Here is a 19991-nt window from a genome sequence, read left to right on the forward strand (position 1 = left end):
CTCAGACAATAAGAGAAAGAAGACATGAGTAATAGAGCTCAGTTAAACTTCTCTACCATTACTAGGTCATTTTTTTTTTTTTTAATTCTTGAAAAATTTGTTTCATTTCATGGGCTCTGAAGGCATATAGCTTTCTCAGATGGTATTCATTCTCCCCTTTGGTAAGCTTAATCTTTCAGGTAAAACAGTCAAAATTAAGACTTGTTCTATAAATTTCTGGTTTGTTGAAAGTTATCATCATGACTTTTAAAATTTTAAGTAGTGAATATCTTTAAAATATTAAATTCAAGTATATGTTTATAAATAAGCATACTTTATTAAATATTAGCCATGTTAACCTACTAGGGGCTCTTCTTTCATCACTGAGAATAAATAGCAGTAACATTTCACCTTCCATCTTTGTCCCCCATACATTTACTCATGTTTACCCAATCAAGAGCCCTGCTTGATTGTCCCTTTGCAGCACCATAGAGCAACTACATTATTGGATAAAGACTTTTGGGAGGAAATTCAGGTGAATATGATAATGCTCATTAATGATCAAGAGCAATTTTTACACACATTGTGATAAATTCTAACAGATTTTATATCTTCATTCAGTGATTTACCTCCTGAATCTAAACATGTATACATCTCCATAGTTGTATGTATCTGTGGGTCATGATGTTTTCACCACTTACTACCTTTTTACTTTATTGAAGCTTTAAAAAAATCTTTTCCTATTGAGGCATAATTGTCATATAACATATTAGTTTGAGGTGTACAACTGAAAGCTTTTTTCTACAACTATGACCAGGTAGTAATTATTTTTACTTTTAAAAAATGTCAGTGTAAGATTTCTAATCTTTGCTTTTATGGAACAAGAAATAATCATTCTTATCGCAGTAAGCTAATACATTACAGACAAAAGGAAAGATATTTTCAGATAATGAAAACTTATTTTTGGAAGTTAGAGGTTTATGTTCAGCAGTTAGTGCTTCCTATAATGGCATGACCTTTTCTATTGCAGTGATTTTCTTACCAGCTTTAATTTTCACACTTTTCCCTTATAACCCTGGCACAACTCTTGGATTTTGGGATTTTTTTTTTTTCTTTGTGATTGATTCTTCAAGAAATTGAAAGGCACAATATAGGCTAAATTGCTGCTGAATTATTTCAAGACCTTATAGTGACCAAAAAAGAAAGAAAGAAAACTCTTGTTTTTCTAATGGCATATGAGTGTATATGGGTTACAGGAACCTCTAGTTAGAAAACATGAACATTTTAAGACTGCAAAAGGACTCATACTAGTATTTGCATCATGCTAACAAAGATACCTAGAGAGGACATATTTTGACTGCATTTCATGAAATTTGGCCTCTTACTCCCTGAGATCTGTGAAAGTTAAAGGGCAGACTGTTTTAATGCATCTGTGGCCAAGCAAGTGTAAGAGTGTGGACAAGTATATTTTATATGAAAAAAATTTGTTTCTAGTGGTGGATGCCAGTGTAATAAATAATTTAAAGTGGAAAGTATTGCAAATTTGGTTTTTAGAGTTATTTGGAGATTTTCTGGAATTTAAAAAAAATGTACATGTAAAACTGATTTAACTTAGAGTAACAATACAGTGCAAAAAGATTTTAAATAATACAGGAATCTAGTCTGTGTATTTTATGTTTCTGTAAGAAATTAAACTACCTGATGAAAAACACTGAGGTAGATAAAGAAGAAAGTTATTCAATTCACAGATACTGAATGCATGAGTGTAAGGTAATCCAAGTGTGAGAAATACAGAGATAAAATCATTCATTAATTCTGCCCAAATATCTGGTATATACTAGTACATGTTACATTATGGTTTAGCAGATTTTGTAAGCCAAATGCATTATAGAAAATTGAGGGAAGAAAAGTCAATTTTTTTTTGTCTTTTTTTGCCATTTTTTGGGCAGCTTCCATGGCATATGGAGGTTCCCAGGCTAGGGGTCAAATTGGAGCTGTAGCTGCCAGCCTATGCCAGAGCCACAGCAGTGCAGGATCCGAGCCGTTTCTGCAACCTACACCACAGCTCACGGCAATGCTGGATCCTTAACCCAGTGAGCAAGGCCAGGGATTGAACCTGCAACCTCATGGATCTTAGTCAGATTTGTTAACCACTGAGCCACAACAGGAACTCCAAAGTCAAATTGTTTTATACAAATAACGGCATTTATGGCTCTTTTTTGTGATAAAAGAAAAATTTATTAGAAAATACAAATACTCTATGATAGTGAATGCAAAAAATTTCCTTACTTAAAGGAATGTGTTTTTTTAAAGTATTTGTTTTTACCTTCAAAATATGTACAAAAAGACAAATTGATGCCCTAGTGAGTACCCTTACTGGTCATTCACTTCTTTTAGAGAATATATTTAAAAATGATTTGACTCAAAAATAATGTTTGCAAATTCAAGGACCACTTCCTTCAAATGGTTTTTATCACCATCCTCTAGTAACATTTAAATTTAATTTTAGACCTTATATTTAATAGAATATGTAAAGGTAAGTTTCAGAGCATTGTAATAATTACAAGTTTCTAATGAATAAGATCTAAGTTTTAGTTTATTAAATATATAGTGAAATTTGGTCCCCTTTTATTCTTATCAGTTTGACAAATATACTTGAACATATGTTATAGTCAGGCACCATAAGTCTATTTTTTAAATATCTCAAATTAGTGGTATGGTGGTGGGGTAGCAAATGCTTTTCTACCATGGACTTCACTGTGGGGCCATTTCAGTGGAAAACTTGCAGTATTAGTACATTTAGTGTTTTTCTTGGGGCTAGCCAGAATCTCCAGAAAAGACTGTCTTTAATATCTTGCCTAGAACATCTACGTTTGCTTTCCAGTGTTCTGGGAACTGAGCTAGGGAAGAAGGCTGGGGTGGCAGAGTATCAAACATTTAAGAACACTAAGTAACATTTTTTATTATGCCCCTCTTTTCAGACTCTTAATAGTGTCTTATATATATATGTGTGTGTGTGTGTGTGTGTGTGTAATATATATATATATATATATATATATATATATATAGAGAGAGAGAGAGAGAGAGAGAGAGAGAGAGAGAGAGAGAGCAACCCATATATTTTGACATATATATATGTCAAATCAGAGCTGTGACTGGAGTCTACACCATAGCCACAGCAATACCACATATGATCCATGTCTGCAACCTACACCACAGCTCACGGCAATGTTGGATCCTTAACTACTGAGTGAGGTCAAGGATTGAACCATGTACTCATGGATACTAGTTGGGTTCCTTATGACTGAGCTGTAATGGGAACACCCTTACATTGTTTACTTCTCCAAAAGATTATCCTATAGTGTTGTCCTGGTGTGGAGGCCACAGGTGCAGCCCTAGAAGAACAACAACAATAAAAAAAGATGTTTATTTATTTTGTAATATTGAACCATCCTTGCATCACCACTAATTTAATAGTATTGAGCTTTCATTTATAAGCCATGTATCTTAAGTCTGTCTTCTTCACTGTTGTCCAGATAAAATCTGGAACAGTCATCCAACAGTTAAACTAGGAGAAATTTATAAACAAATATGAAATGAAGAAGTTTGTGTGATGATTTTTAGAGTATCTAAATTTTATTGTTGCTGCTACTGCTTTTTATCTTTTTCATTTTTTAAAAAATAATTTGGTTTTCAAGGATATATTTCTATTCTAGTAATGATTTTCCTCTTTCTGATTTTTAAAATTATCTTCTTATCACAAAATTATCATGAAATAAATAACAATTAATTGAAAATATTAATAATAAATAAAAATTCACAAATATAGTAATAGTTAACCAAATAAAGACAGTCTAAAAATTGTATTATAAAAAATTTGTATATTTTCCATTTGGTTTTGTTTTTTAATTGTTTTGATTCATTTACTGTTAGGCATGTGAAGGTAATTATCTGGGGCATACAACTCAATAGGGAGAAAATAGGGTTAATTGCTGTCACTTTCTGGTTCTTATGCAGTTTTAGTTATGTCATTGATGTCAGTCAGCCCATTTTATTCTTCACTGCTGTTACAAACAAAATGTAACTCTTAGTACCTTGAGACAACAAAAATTAATTTCTTCTATCATAGTCCAGTATGGCAGATCACCTCCAAGGAATAATCCAGGCTTTTTCCATGACAAGGTTCTTCTATGGTGGAGTTCTTCCCTTTCAGGCCCTTGGATGGAAGAAAATCGACATGAGAAGGCACACCACCTCCTAATAACTACTTCAACATGCAAGTGACATGTGTCAGTTCCATGTACATTCCATTACCAAGAACTAAATATAACCCTACTTAAGTCTGGGAAATTTAGTCTTCATGTTTGGCCAGTGCTGCATCCTGCACAGCAGGGCAACAGGAGATCCTAGGAGAGGAACAGTGCAGTATAACAAAGACATACAAGAGTCATTTACACTTAGAAAGTGGGGGACAAGAAGGCACTCTGTTATGCAGAACAAATGTGCTAAAGTTTTAGGCCCACATGGCTTTTATTAGATTCAATGACATAAGTAGTACAGTCAAGCAGGAACAAAAACAGGCAGCATCTTAATCATCTCTTTGAAGATCTAAGGAAAATTTTTGCAGTAAAACCACAATGCATACATCTAGGTCATAGTGCAGCTGCTTATAGAACAATACGGTTGATGCAAAACTTTCCTAATCCTATCTTTCCGTGAGACCCTGTGCTTTAGAACCTGAGTTAGCATGTATGCCTATCTGACTTCTGCCATCATAAACATTCCTTGGCTTCTTGTGCTTTTGTATGTACACCAAATATGCCTTTGGCAGAATTCATAAGTTCAGTGGTCTCTAACAGGCCAGGAAGAAGAAAATGAAGCAGTTTAGTGAACACAGCCTTTCTTAGGAAAAGGGTTTTATATACAGAAATCAGACTGAGGACATGCCAAATATAAAATTTGAATAATCAGATTTACCATATAGATATCTATACCAATAATTTATATTTTATTATTTACATCATGATATAATTTTATTGTGTGCACTGCCTACACTAAGGTGATTTTATAAAGTGTAATAGAGAATTTTTAAAAGGGAAAATAATTATAATCATCTAAAATGATTTATCTAAAATTACATATCATGAGTTTATAGGTATTAGCCAAGACTTTGAAGTTAACAACAAATTGGTTGTCTAAAGTAGAGACTATGCTGAACTTATATATAGCTCTGTTTAGAAATGAAGAGCAAATCTCCTATATGTTGTTTACTAGGCAACTTTCTGGCTTGAAATCTCTTCACATGGGATTCTCAGCCTCTGTGGAATGAGGAGAGGGGTCTTCTTGTTACTGAAATTATAACGAGAGAAATATTTTCCTTCAGGCTCTCTTTTGAACTTGGAACTCTTCCCTCTCTCTTCTTATAAAAATGTTCTCTGTTATGTACCTTTATAACAATAGTTGAGTTAGATTATGTGTACGTTATTCTTTTAGAGACATTCCTAATCATGCTTCATAGTTTAATATCGACTTGTAGATTAACTTTGGGGGTGGGGCTTTTGTCATTTTAGGGCTGTACCTGTGGCATATGTAGGTTCCCAGGCTAGGGGTCTTTTTTGAACTACAGCTGCCAGCATACACCACAGTCATAGCAACGCAGGATCCAAGCCACATCTGTGACCTACACCACAGCTCAAGGCAATGCCAGATCCTTAACACACTGAGCAAGGCCAGGGATTGAACCTGCAACCTCGTGGTTCCCAGTCAGATTCCTTTCCATTGTGTCACCATGGGAACTCCTGCAGAGTAACTTTCAGATATGTTACACTTAAGTTGGCTACTTCTATAATGACCTCTCTCTTTTCTAGAAATATAAGTTAAATGGAAGAGCTATACAATAGAATTGTGGATTCCTTTTTGTTTCTACACTCAAAGAGTAATTTATTCTACAAGTGTTTATTTATCAGGCACTGTTATATGCGCTTTTTATACATAGTGGAACAAAAATGAAGACTTTATGTAGCCTATATTTTAGTGCAGGGGTTGGGAACTACAATCTGTTTGCTAAATTCAGCCTGCTGCCTATTTATCTAAATGAAGTTTTATGGGGACACAGCTATACCACTTTTTAAAGTATTGTCTTTGACTGCTTTCATGTTACAAGGACAAAGCTTAGAGATGCAATGGAAATTATATGATCTGTGAAGCCCAAAGTATTTTATTTAAATTAAAACTTTTATTAAGGTTTTTTTAAAGTTTTCATAAACTTTAAAAATTTTGTGAACACCTATTCTAGCAGACATTACTAGAATATTTCTGTCCCATTTCTTCTTTTGGAAAGCAAGACTTATGATATGTATGACTAATAGGATTCCCTTTACATTCATTATATTCCTGACAAAAGATTGATATTTCATTGCATTATTGAAGATAGGTTTTTTTTGTTTTTTGGTTTTTTTGGCTTTTTTGTTTGTTTGTTTTGTCTTTTTAGGGGTCAAATTGGAGCTGCATATGCCATAGCCTCAGCTGCCTACACTGCAGCTCATGGCAATGCCAGATCCTTATCCCACGGAGTGAGGCTGGGGGTTGAACCCATGTCCTCATGGTTACTATATTGTGTTTCTTACTGCTGAACAATGATGGGAACTCCTGAAGACAGGTTTTTTTTTTCCCCCCCTTGGCTGTTTTTGGGGGCATGTGGATGTTCCTGGGCCAGGGATTGCACCTGTGCCACAGCCATGACCCAGATACTTCACCTGATGCACTACAAGGGAATTTCAACATTACTGAAGACAATTTTAATTCAAGAGTAATACCATTGTATATAGTCTTTTTTCCCCCATTAAATAATTTTAATGTAATTTTTAAAGTTTACTTTCCATTTATAGTTATTACAAAGTGTTGGCTATTTTCTTCATACATCCTGAGCCTTTCTTATTCCCAGTAGTTTGTACCTCCCACTCCTAACCCTTGTGTTGTACACCCCCTTCCACTAGTAACCACTAATTTATTCCCTATATCTGTGAGTATGCTAATTTTTTGATATATTTACTAGTTTGTTGTATGTTTTTATATTCCACATATAAGTATTGTACAGTACTGTATTTACTTATTTTGGTATTGTACAGTATTTATCTTTCTCCATTAGACTTATTTCATTCAGCATAATGCCCTCAAGTCCATCTATGTTACTGTAAATGGCAACATTTTGTTCTTTTTATGGCTGAGTAGTATTCCAGTGTGTGTTTGTGTGTATATGCAAACCATTCAGTTTTATCCATTGATCTCTTGATGGTCACTTAGGTTGCTTCCATATCTTGGCAATTATAGATGCTGCTACTATGAACATTGGGGTGTGTGTATCTTTTTAAATTATATATATACCTGGGAGAGGGTATATATATATATACCTGGGAGAGGAATTACTGGGACATATGGTAGTTCTTTTTTTTTTATTTTTTGAGAAACCTCTATATTGTTTTCCACAGTAGCTACACCAATTTACATTCCTACCAATAGTGTACACAGGTCCCCTATTCTTAACATCATCACCAACATTTTTAATTTTTTTTTGATGATAACCATTCATACATGCGTGAATAATTTCTTACTTTAATTTTGATTTTCATTTCCCTGCTGGTTAGTGATGTTGAGCATCTTTTCATTTGCCTGTTGACCTCTTATTTTCCTCTTTGAAAAAATGTGTCTTCAGTTCTTCTGCCCATTTTTTAATCAAGTTGTTTGCTTTTTTTGATATTGAGTTGTATGAGCTGTTTATATGTTTGTAATTTCATTTGCAAATATTTTATCCCATTCAGTAGGCTGTCTTTTTGTTTTGTTGGTCATTCCCTTTGCTGTGCAAAAGCTTTTAAGTTTACTTAGGTCCTATTTGTTTACTTTTGCTTTTATTTCATTTACTCTAAGAGACAGAGCAAAACAAAACAAAACAAAACAAAAACAAAAACAAAAAACCATTGCTGTGACTTATGCAAAGAGTGTTCTGCCTATGTTTTACTCTAGGAGTTTTATTGTATCTGGTCTTATATTTAGGTCTTTACTCCATTTAGAGTTTATTTTTGTATATGGTGTTAGAGTATATTCTAATTCTTTCATTTGTTGCTACCCAGTTATCCCAGCACTTTCTAATTGAAGAAACTATCTTTTCTCCATTCCCAGTAGTTTGTACCTCCCACTCCTAAGCCTTGTGTTGTACCCTCCCTTCCATTAGTAACCACTAGTTTATTCCCTATATCTGTGAGTATGCTAATTTTTTGATATATTTACTAGTTTGTTGTATTTTTTTCTCCATTGTATATTCTTGTCTCCTTTGTCATAGAATAATTGGCTGTTAGTATGTGGGCTTAATTCTAGGGTCTTTATTCCATTGATCTATGTCTGTTTTTGTGCCAGTAGCCTACTGTTTTGATTACTGTAGTTTTGTACTATCTTCTGAAGTCATGGAGCATTATTTCTCCAGCTTTGTTATTATTTCTCAAGATCATTTTCTTTTCTATTTGGGGTCTTTTATTTATTTATTTATTTATTTTTGTATTTTTTTTTTAAGGCATCACCCACTGCATATGGAGGTTCCCAGGCTAGGGGTCTAATTGGAGCTATAGATGCTGGCCTACACCATAGCTATAGCAATGTGGGATCCAAGCTGTGTCTGTGACCTACACCACAGTTCACAGCAATGCCAGATCCTTAACCCACTGAGCAAGGCCAGGGATCAAACCCGCAACCTCATGGTTCCCAGTTGGATTTGTTAACAACTGAGCCATGATGGGAACTCATATTTGGGGTCTTTTAAAGGTACAGTCTCCCAACACTGAACCAGAAGAAATAGAAAATATGGAGAGAACAATTATAAGTAATGAAATTTTGAAATGAAGACTCCAAACAAACAAAAGTCTAAGACCAGATGGCTTCACAGGTGAATTCTACCAAATATTTAGAAAGGAGTTAGTGCCTATCCTTCTGAAATTATCCCAAAAAATTGCAGAGTAAACATCACTTCCAACTTAATTCTATGAAGCAAGCATCACCATGATACCAAAACCAGGCAAAGATACCATGAAAAAAGAAAATTATAAGCCAGTGCCACTGATGAACATAGATGCAAAAATCATCAAAAAATACTAGCAAATTTAATCCAACAATACATTAAAAGGATCCTACACTGTGATAAAGTGAGATTTATCCCAAGGATGAAAGGATTTTTCAGTATTCTCAAGTCAGTGTTATACACAACATTAGCAAATTGAAGAATAAAAACAATATGATCATCTTAATAGATACAGAAAAAGCTTTTGATAAAATTCAACATTGATTCATGATAAAAACTCCCTAGAAAGTGGGCATAGAGGGAACATACCTCAATGTAATAAAGACCTCTGTGGGAAACCCATAGCTAACATCACACTCAATGTTGAAAAGCTGAAAGCATTTTCTCTAAGATCAGGAATAAGGCAAGGATGTCCACTCTTGCCACTATAATTTAACATAGTTTTGGAAGTCATAGACATAGCAATCAGAAAAGAAAAGAAAAAAACAAAAACAACAAAAACAAAAAGAATTGAAATTGGAAAGTAAGAAGTAAAACTTTCCCTGTTTTGCAGATGACATGATACTATACATAAAAAAATCCTAAAGATACCACCAAAAAACTACTAGAGCTCATCAATGAATTCAGTAAAGTTGCAGAATACAAAACTTAATATATAGGAATCTGTCACATTTCTGTATATTAACAATGACTTTTCATAAAGAGAAATTAAGGAAATGATCCCATTTACCATTGCATCAAAAAGAATAAAGTACTTAAGAATAAACTAAGGAGACAATCTTTCTCATAGGAAGAAGAGAGTAAGGGATTGAAAATGTATTTGATGAAATTTTGGCTGAAAATGCCTCAAAACTGAAGAAGGAGATAGTTATCCAGGTAGAAGAAGCACAGAGTCCTAAAGAAGATGAACCCAAAGAGAACCACATCAAGACACATAATAACTAAAATAGGAAGATAGAGAATTTTAGTGGCAGCATCAAATATATTGACCTGTAATTTTCTTTTTCTTTCTTTTTTGGAAGTGTCTTTATCTGGTTTTGTTATCAAGATAATGGTGAATTCATAGTTTGGGAGTGTTCCCTCCTCTTTAATTTTGTAAAATATTTTGAGAAAGTTGAGCAAATTTCTTGAAATACACAATCTCCTATGGTGGAACTCCCCTGTGAAGCCATCTGGTCCTAGACTGTTGTTTATTGAAAGTAATTCTTTTAAATTACTGAGTCAGATCCAGTACTAATAATCTGTCTGTTCAGATTATCAGTTTCTTTCTTATTCAGTCTTGAAAGATTGTACAGTATGTTGTACACTTGAAAATAATATGTTTTAAGTCAATTGTACTTTAGTTAAAGGGAAAAGATGATATTTCAAAAGATGATATTTCACTCTTTCTTTCTTCTATGTTGTCCAATTTGTTGGCATATAACTTTTCATAGGATTCCCTGTATTTCAGTGATATTAGTTGAAACAAATTTCTTTTGTTTATAATTTGTTTATAAGCTTAATGAGCCAGGCTAAAACCTTATCATTTGAATCATATTTGATGAATATAGACAAAAAATTATCAACAAAATATTAGGAAAATGAATTCAGTATGTTGTACACTTGAAACTAATATGTTTTATGTCAATTGTACTTTAGTTAAAGGGAAAAGATGATATTTCAAAATACAAAATTTAAAAGAAATGTATTGTTCTCAACTTGCTTCACTGTATATGCAGTATTTCCACTGGTAAGCCATCTAGAACATTCTTGCAAAACATGTTTCCCTAATCTTCTTCCTTGATTGTTGAGAGAAATGTTTCTCTAATTTTCCTTGATTATCCTCCAATAGCCCCTCCTCACGTGATCTCATTTAAGAAACGCAATAAAAGTGGTGTGGTTTCTGGAAGTGGGGCTCTTGGTCCCTGAGATCTTGAGTCCCCAGGGTTCTCGCCTTTACTATCTCTCTCTCTGTCTTGTTATTTTTGTGTCTTGTTGTTTTGTTATTTTTTCCTTAAGTTCCATAGCACCCGTTTTTCATCCCCATCCTGCTGAGCTGGCTTCTGCAAGTGGTGCCCAATGTGGGGTGGGCAAACACAAAGGCACAAGGAATGAAAGGCCGCGACTACAGTGATATTTTGTGGAAGTGCTATGGAGCCCTGAGAAGAAGGGAGGAATTTTGCGTGGCCACACTAAAAAAAAAAAAAATCCTATGGATAAGTTCCTCTCTCAGGTATTTACAGGGTTAAATGGGAAATAAGGTAATTGCAGGAAACCATAATTCTTATATTTGTTTGTTAAGACAACTCCTTAAAAAAAGGGGGCATAAAAATAAGTGAAAATAAGCTCTCAGAACTTTTTAAGACTATTGAGAAGCACTGTGATTGGTTTCTTACCTTAGAAATGTTTAAAAATATGGGAAAACATAGGAACAGAGCTTAGGACATTGCATGATAAGGGCGTTTCAATTCCTGTGTCTCTTTGGAATACTTGGAGCTTAATCAAATCAGTTTTAGAACCTCTACAGACTTCATGGAAGTTAGAGGAGGAAGAAGAAGGGGAGTTTGTGCCTTTGTTGGAGGAATCTAAATATGTAGTCCCTGAACAAAATTATCATAGAGAATATTTGGCTCCTGAGTCTTCAGCTCCAATTGTTGATCCTGATATTCCTCAATTGCCTCCTATTAGGAGTAAGGCGATGAGGACTCATCAAGCCTCTACTTCTAGGCTTGCAAAGGAAATGAGTGTTATCCCTGAATGCCATCTATCATCTATGCAACAGGGAATTTTACAGGCTCTAAGGGAAGGTGATTTGGATGCCATACGTTTAGCCTTTCCATTGTCAGGGAGACAATGGCTTCAGGCATTGATCTTGCCAATCCTAATGGAGTTTATGAGTTCATTCATGAGCCCTTTCATTTTAAAATTCTTAAAGAATTAAAACAGGCTGTTCAAAATTATGGTGTTAAACTCTCCCTTTACAAAAGGAATCATGCAGGGAGTAGCTGAAGGAAATTGTTATGATTCCTGCTGATTTGGCATAGCTTAACCTGTATTGTGCTATCACCTAGTGAATACTTGCAATTTGAATCTTTGTGGCAGGATCATGCCCAAATTGCTGCTAATTGTGGTCAGGCTCAAAGTTTTCAAAGTTTTCCGATTACAATGGAAAAATTGTTAGGGATTGGTTCTTGGAGTAATCTTCAGGATCAAATGAGGATGAATGATTTGGCCATTGAACAAATCAAACAATGTTGCTTAATAGCATGGGGTAAAATTGAATCTAAGGGCCAAATAAATACTTCTTTTCAAAAGATCCTACAAGGTCCTAAGGAACCTTATACTGAATTTTTAGCTCATTTATAAGAGGGTTAAAACAACAAATTACTAATTTTGAGGTGTCTGATACTATTCTTCAATTATTAGCATATGAAAATGTGAATACTGATTGTAAAAAGGCCATAGGATTTTTAAAGGGAAAAGCTAACATTGCTGAATATATTAAAACCTGTCAGGGAGTAGGGATGGAGTCCTTTAAGGCCTCAATGCTAGCTCAAGCAATGGCTAATTTAAAAGTAAAAGACAAATTTTTAGAAAAATGTTTTAATTGGAGTTCCCGTCGTGGTGCAGTGGTTAACGAATCCGACTAGGAACCATGAGGTTGCGGGTTCGATCCCTGCCCCTGCTCAGTGGGTTAACGATCCGTCGTTGCCGTGAGCTGTGGTGTAGGTTGCCGACGCGGCTCGGATCCCGCGTTGCTGTGGATCTGGCGTAGGCCAGTGGCTACAGCTCCGATTAGACCCCTAGCCTGGGAACCTCCATATGCCATGGAAGTGGCCCCCAAAAATAGCAAAAAGACAAAAAAAGAAAAATGTTTTAATTGTGGCATACTAAAAAACAATGTCATGCTCCTCCACGAGCCCAACCTTCCTTTCACGGATATAATAAAGGATATCACTGGGCTAGTCAGTGCTGGTCCATCTTTCATAAAGATGGAACCCCCTTGTCGGGAAATTCTCCTTCAGGCAAGCTTCCAGCCCCATCCACCAAGGAAGCTTTCCCTATTCAGAACAAAAGCCAAACTCTCAACTGAAGTGAGATTCCCAGAGACTACATTCTGTACAAGCATTTAACATCACAGTAGATCTTCTTAGTTTATAGGATTTAATTCTACTTCCCAGTGAAACTCCTATTTTTATTACAACCAAATTAGAAAAACCATTACCAACTGACATGGTAGGATTGATAATAGGAAGGGCAGAGCTAATGGAACAAGGAGTTTGAGTTCATACCAGTATATTGGATAATACAGAGGATGATAAAGTACAGGTGATGGTTTCCACTGCAATGCCTTGGAAGGTTAAAAAAGGGAATTGTATTGCTGAAATCTTAATTTTACCTAGAGTACAGAAGAAAAAAGATAGGAATAATTTTAGAAGGGATTTAATACCACAAGAGGGGCAGGAGTGTTCTTATCTGAAAAGGTCCTAGAGGAATGACCCACTTGTGAAGTTATCATAAATGGGAAATCTTTTAGAGGACTAATTGATATTGGGGCTGATGTTTCAATCATTAGCCATTTACATTGCCCAGACACCTGTCCTCTTCAGCCAGCTGATATTGAAGTCACTGGGTTAGGAAAAGCAGAGGGTCTCAAAAGGAGTGCCCAATGGCTTAATTGTGAAGGACTGGATGGGCAGCTAGCTAAATTTAAACCTTATGTAGCTCAACTCCCTATTAATCTATGGGGGAGAGATTTATTACGACAATAGCGTGCAAAAATTTACTTGCCACCAGTAGATCAATATAGTCATCAAAGCCAAAAAATGTTACAGAAACAGGGCTACAAACCTGTTGAATCTGAGATTAAAGTGGAAAAATCTGGTGTGGGACATTGGCCTTTTCATTAATGGCAACTGCTTGTAAAAACCATTATACTTCTCCTGAACCTATTCGATTAAAATGGACTACAGAAAAACCAGTTTGGGTTGAGTAGTGGCCTCTTTCTTCAGAAAAATTAAAAGTTTTAAACAATCTTGTCCAAGAACAATTGGAGAAGGGCCATATAGAAGAATCCTTTAGTCCTTGGAATCACCAGTGTTTGTTATACAGAAAAAAACAGATGGAGATTGTTAACAGATTTAAGAAGAGTAAATGCTGTAATTCAGCCTATGGGTGCCCTTCAACCAGGCTTTCCATTGTCTAGTATGATACCAGCAGACTGGCTGTTAATCATACTGGATTTAAAAGACTTTTTTCACAATTCATTTACACCCAGAAGATAGGGAAAAATTTGCCTTTTCAGTCCCAGTGATAAACAATATAGCCCCTAGAAAACAATTTCAATGGAAGGTCCTGCCTCAAGGTATGTTAAACAGCCCGACCTTGTGTCAGTATTATGTGGCTTCAGTTATTGAGCCAGTTCAACAACAATTTCCTAAATGATAATATTATTCATTATATAGATGATATACTTTGTGCTTCACCCTCTTGGGAGCAGCTGATTGAGGTTTTCAATGCTTGCAATCCTGTCTAAAAAGGAGCAGGATTGATTATTTCTACCAAAAAGATTCAAATGAAAAGTCCATATCAATATATGGGAAGTGTGGTGGAACATACCACTGTTCACCCTCAAAAGGTAGAATTAAGAAGAGATCAAATTTCTACATTAAATGATTTACAAAAACTGTTAGGAGATATTGATTGGCTCTGACATATTTGGGGATTCCTACATATGAATTGTCAAATCTATTCTCCTTACTTAGGGGAGATTCTAAGTTACACAGCCCCCGCTCTCTAACTGCAGAAGTGGAACAGGAACTTAAAAAGATTGAAAGTAAAATACAAAATTCCCAACTAAGCTGGGTCAATTTAAAACAACCCATTCAGTTAGAAATTATACTGTCTCCTCATTCTCCCATGGGAATATTGATGCAATTAGAAAATATTCTCGAATGGCTTTTTCTTCCCAATAATGTCACGAAGTCTTCGTCTCCATACCTGGACTTGATGGCACAACTTATTCTAAAAGGTCATACTCATTCTGTACAAATGTCCGGAAAAGATTTGAATCATGTGATTGTTAGTTTAACTGTTAAGGAAATCCAAAATTGTTTTCAAAACCATATAGGTTGGCAAATTGCTTTTGCAGATTATGTAGGATCAATAGATAATCATTATCCAAAAAACCCTATTTTACAATTTATAAAGTGAACTCAATGGATTCTTCCAAAAAAAGTGAAGGATTTACCCATCATTGAAGCACCTGTGATCTTTACTGATGGGACTAGTAAAGGGAAGGCCGGATATGTGGCTAATCAATCTAAAATTATAGAAATGCTTGGCCTTTCTGCTCAACAGGCTGAATTAACTGCTGTAATCCATGCCTTGAGGGACTATCCTGAGCCAATCAATATTCTTTCTGACTCAGCATATGTAGTTCATGCTTCCAAAATGATTAGATCTATTTACAAGATTACAAACTGTTGTAAGGGAAAGAAGATATTCATTTTATATCACTCATATCAGAGCACACACTAACTTACCGGGACTTCTAGTTGAAGGTAATAAAGAAATTGATTGCTTGGTAACACCTGTGTTACAAAAGCTTAACATTTTCATGATTTAACACATGTAAATATTCAAAGTCTTAAAGAGAGATTTGGAATAACATGGGCTAAAGCTAAGACAATAGTCCGTCAATGTCCTGCATGTCAAACTATTAAAAATCCTTCTCAATCTGAGCCTGGAGTTAACTCTAGGGGACTTGTCCCAAATGCTCTTTGGCAAATGGATGTTACTCATTATTCATCTTTTGGGAAATTATCCTTTATTCATGTATGTATTGACATTTGCTCTAAATTTATTTGGGCTACTGCTCAATCTGGTAAATCTGCTAAACACATTATTCGTCATTTATATGCCTGTTTTGCAGTCACGGGCCTGCCACAAGCAATTAAAACTGATAATGGTCTGGTTTATATCAGTTCTCAAAACATTCCTGGATACATGGCATATTGCTCACTCCACTGGTCTCCCTTACAACCCCCGAGGACAGGCTATTGTGGAATGAGCCAATTTATATATAAAACAGGCCTTTCAAGAACAAAAAGGGGGAGACACAGAAATAAAACAGACACTTTTTTTTCCCCACTGTACAGCAAGGGGATCAAGTTATCCTTACATGTATACATTACAATTACATTTTTTCCCCACCCTTTGTTCTGTTGCAACATGAGTATCTAGACAAAGTTCTCAATGCTACTCAGCAGGATCTCCTTGTAAATCTATTCTAAGTTGTGTCTGATAAGCCCAAGCTCCCGATCCCTCCCACTCCCTCCCCCTCTCATCAGGCAGCCACAAGTCTCTTCTCCAAGTCCATGATTTTCTTTTCTATGGAGATGTTCATTTGTGCTGGATATTAGATTCCAGTTATAAGTGATATCACATGGTATTTGTCTTTGTCTTTCTGGCTCATTTCACTCAGGATGAGAGTCTCTAGTTCCATCCATGTTGCTGCAAATGGCATTATGTCATTCTTTTTTATGACTGAGTAGTATTCCATTGTGTATATATACCACTTCTTCCGAATCCAATCCTCTGTTGATGGACATTTGGGTTGTTTCCATGTCCTGGCTATTGTGAAGAGTGCTGCAATGAACATGCAGGTGCATGTCTCTTTTAAGTAGAGTTTTGTCTGGATAGATGCCTAAGAGTGGGATTGTGGGGTCATATGGAAGTTCTATGTATAGATTTCTAAGGTATCTCCAAACTGTTCTCCATAGTGGCTGTACCAGTTTACATTCCCACCAACAGTGCAGGAGGGTTCCCTTTTCTCCACAGCCCCTCCAGCACTTGTTATTTGTGGACTTATTAATGCGGGCCATTCTGACTGGTTGTGAGGTGGTATCTCATGGTAGTTTTGATTTGCATTTCTCTTATAATCAGCGATGCTGAGCATTTTTTCATGTGTTTGCTGGCCATCTGTGTATCTTCCTTGGAGAACAGTCTATTCAGGTCTTTTGCCCATTTTTCCATTGGTTGATTGGCTTTTTTGCTGTTGGGTTGTATAAGCTGTTTATATATTCTAGAGATTAAGCCCTTGTCTGTTGCATCATTTGAAACTATTTTCTCCCATTCTGAAAGTTGTCTTTTTGTTTTCTTTTGGGTTTCCTTTGCTATGCCAAAGCTTTTCAGTTTGATGAGGTCCCATGGGTTTATTTTTGCTCTAATTTCTATTGCTTTGGGAGACTGACCTGAGAAAATATTCATGATGTTGATGTCAGAGAGTGTTTTGCTTATGTTCTCTTCTAGGAGTTTGATGGTGTCCTGTGTTATATTTAAGTCTTTCAGCCATTTTGAGTTTATTTTTGTGCATGGGTGTGAGGGTGTGTTCTAGTTTCATTGCTTTGCATGCTGCTGTCCATGTTTCCCAGTAATGCTTGCTGACTAGACTTTCTTTTTGCCATTTAATATTCTTGCCTCCCTTGTCAAAGATTAATTGACCATAGGTGTCCGGGTTTATTTCTGGGTTCTCTATTCTGTTCCATTGGTCTGTCTGTCTGTTTTGATACTAGTACCACACTGTTTTAATGACTGTGGCTTTGTAGTATTTCTTGAAGTCACAACAGACACTTTTGTTATTTTATTTTATTTTTTTTATTTTTTTAATTTTTGTTGTTGTTGTTGTTGTTGCTATTTCTTTGGCCGCTCCCACGGCATATGGAGGTTCCCAGGCTAGGGGTCGAATCGGAGCTGTAGCCACAGGCCTACACCAGATCCACAGCAACGTGGGATCCGAGCCACGTCTGCAACCTACACCACAGCTCACAGCAACGCCGGATCGTTAACCCACTGAGGAAGGGCAGGAACCGAACCCGCAACCTCATAGTTCCTAGTTGGATTCGTTAACCACTGCGCCACGACGGGAACTCCCTTTTTTATTTATTTTTTATTTGTTATTTTTTTAATTTTTGTTGTTGTTGTTGTTGTTGCTATTTCTTGCACAGCAGACACTTTTGAAGAAAACCTTATTCACTTTAAATTTTTTAATTTGGCCCCTGATGAAAAAATGGCTGCATAGAGACATTTTAATACAGAACAACAAAAAAAATAACTTCCTTCAGGCTGAACAGCCCTTGATTTGGTGGCAGGATCCATTAACAAACTTCTGGTTCCCTGGAAAACTTATTACGTGGGGTAGGGGATATGCTTGTATTTCACTAGGTCATGGATTACAACCTGTTTGGGTTCCATCAAGAAGAATCAAACCATATCATGAGTGAGCCTGTGAAGCATCCCTTTACTCCAGACCCCAAAGGACAATGCTAAGGGGCTCATCTTCCCACTTGAGGTCAGATCAAACATCTAACCAGAGAGGCTGAAAATCTATTAGGAGAAGGACTCAGAAAGGCATTGAAAAAACATAAACCAAGGAACCCAGAAAATATGAAGGGCCAAATAATGTTAAGGATAAATTCATATCTTAATTGGTGCCAGATATATGGAGAAAGCCCCCCAAAATTGGCTTTTAGCCCTGATCAGGACCTGGAGCACCTCCCCAGAATAACAACTCAAATATGTTATAATCAGGGCCAGGAAGAATGAAAGGAGAGCAAGAGGAGAGATAGAGAAAAGGCTGAGGCTCTAATAAGTCAACCTGGGAGTTCCCAATGTGCAAGGGCTAAGGCAGAGATCTATGCCCGGAGCCTATTTCCTAAAGATCCCTGGAAGAGGGACTGCCTTTGAAGATGAAGGTCTCTGTGGTTGACCCCTCAGGTCTAGGATCAAGACTGATGGGACTTTTCCATAATGGCCCCTGTCATTATCACCATTCAGGAGCCCTGTGTGACTCTAAATGTAGGAAGACAGCCTATTGACTTCGTTTTGAATATGGGAGCCACTTTTCTGTCCTCCTCTCCAATCCTGGGCCCCTTATTCATAAATCTACCACATTCTTATTTCTGGCAAGCTGGTTACAAAATTTTTTTACACAACCTTTGTGTTGTGACTGGGAATCCATTTTCTTCTCTCAATGTCTTTCTTATTGTTCCAGGGAGTTCAACTACTCTTTTGGAAAGAAATATTTTGTGGGAGGTTGGAGCCTCAATTTATATGCCAATGGAGCTTAATCAAGGTTTATATCTGCCTTCAATGGACTAGATTTAATGATGCCTTTAATTTCTGCATTTCCTTGACTAAGGCCTTGCTGTTATAAAATCTAAATGTTTTATTCCTGATAGTTCATAGAATGTGTCTCATTCCCTGCTAGATCTTCAACAGCAGATTCATGAGCTGTCCTATTCAGCTCCAGCTTTTGCAGCTGGCTCTGTGGAACCAGCTGACCTCTTCCTCCTGGTGAAAGTATTTATTCACCATATTCATTGTGATCTTGATCCTTTTGTTCAGACCCTGTATAATTAATTGTACTTCTTGCTTCATTACATCCTAAGAGCTAGCAATGTTCAAAGGTTAATGAAAGAGGTATTCAAAGCAATGTAGCAAACTCACTTGACCATTCCATGAGTGGAGATCTAACTGCTTTCCCTAACAATGACCCTTTTCAGCAGGAAGAAGTCAGAGTGGTCATCGCCCCTTTTTCCCACAGTTAGAGTCTCCAACTCAGGGAGGAATTAAGGCAGAATATTAATAGTATAGGAGTATGGGCTTTGATGCATTTTTTGTGATTATTAATTAAAGTTTGCAGATTAGGGGTCACATTGAAACCTCAATTACTGTAAAGGTTACAGTTGTTGCCCCATGGAACTGTCCTCTGCTACTACATCATGGTCTGGAAGTCTGCATCCAAGGCTGACATGGACGCCTGGGAGGCTATATATAGCACCTTGAGAATCTTCTCATGGTCAAGTTCTAGAGACTCCCTTCACCATCATGAGAGAGTGCTAAGCCTTGCTCTGGCCATCCCTGGAAACTGGTCAGTCTAAGCATGGCTAAAGCCTGAAGAGTTCCA

The sequence above is a fragment of the Sus scrofa genome, chromosome 9, assembly GCF_054392235.1.
Source record: "Sus scrofa isolate SSC_HxYL_T2T_F1_AM1 chromosome 9, Sscrofa_HxYL_maternal_Yorkshire_Landrace_v2.0, whole genome shotgun sequence".
Lineage (NCBI taxonomy): Eukaryota > Metazoa > Chordata > Mammalia > Artiodactyla > Suidae > Sus > Sus scrofa.